Here is a 655-nt window from a genome sequence, read left to right on the forward strand (position 1 = left end):
CGCCTCCTGGTGGTAAGCGGTAGTAGGGCGCCTGTGGGTCACAACGCCACCCGGTGCCGGTTCTCGGAGCACCCGGATGGCTCTGTCCTTGAACTGTGCAAAGTCCAGATGAGGATCCTGTAAGGCCATTGCCCGCAACTGGGTTCGGTGGGCATTGCAATATAGTCCCTCTATAAATTGTTCGGTCAACAGCCTGTCCTCGTTTCCCACGCCGTCAGGGTCGGTCTGCTTAATGGCTCTCAGGGCCTCTTGTAGGTTTAAAGCATAGTCTCTTATACTCTCATGTGCTCGCTGTTTGCGCCCGTAGAATCTAAGCTTAATCTCGGCTGAGGTGCGGGTATCAAAGGTGTCCTTCAGCCGGGTTAATATCCCTGCGACAGTCCTCCTCCCAGGTGGCCAGGACTTTACCTCCCTTTGGGCTGCCCCGGTTAGTTGGGCCACCAGGATGCTCACTTTTTGCTCTTCTGTGAGGGGGTACACCTGGAAGAGGCTATCCAGCTTTTCTCTAAAGTCATTCAGGGTATGTGACTCCCCTGAGTACTGGGGTAGCCAGGCTGCCCCCGGGATATAGGGCATTGTGAAAGGCATGACCGCAGCAGCGGTGGCGCTGGCGGTGGCTGCGGCAGTGAAGCTCTCCTCCGTATCCGACATCTTC

The sequence above is a fragment of the Phyllobates terribilis genome, unplaced genomic scaffold (genome assembly GCF_046119375.1).
Source record: "Phyllobates terribilis strain yellow unplaced genomic scaffold, ASM4611937v1 Scaffold_37__1_contigs__length_12642776, whole genome shotgun sequence".
In the NCBI taxonomy this organism is placed as follows: Eukaryota; Metazoa; Chordata; class Amphibia; order Anura; family Dendrobatidae; genus Phyllobates; species Phyllobates terribilis.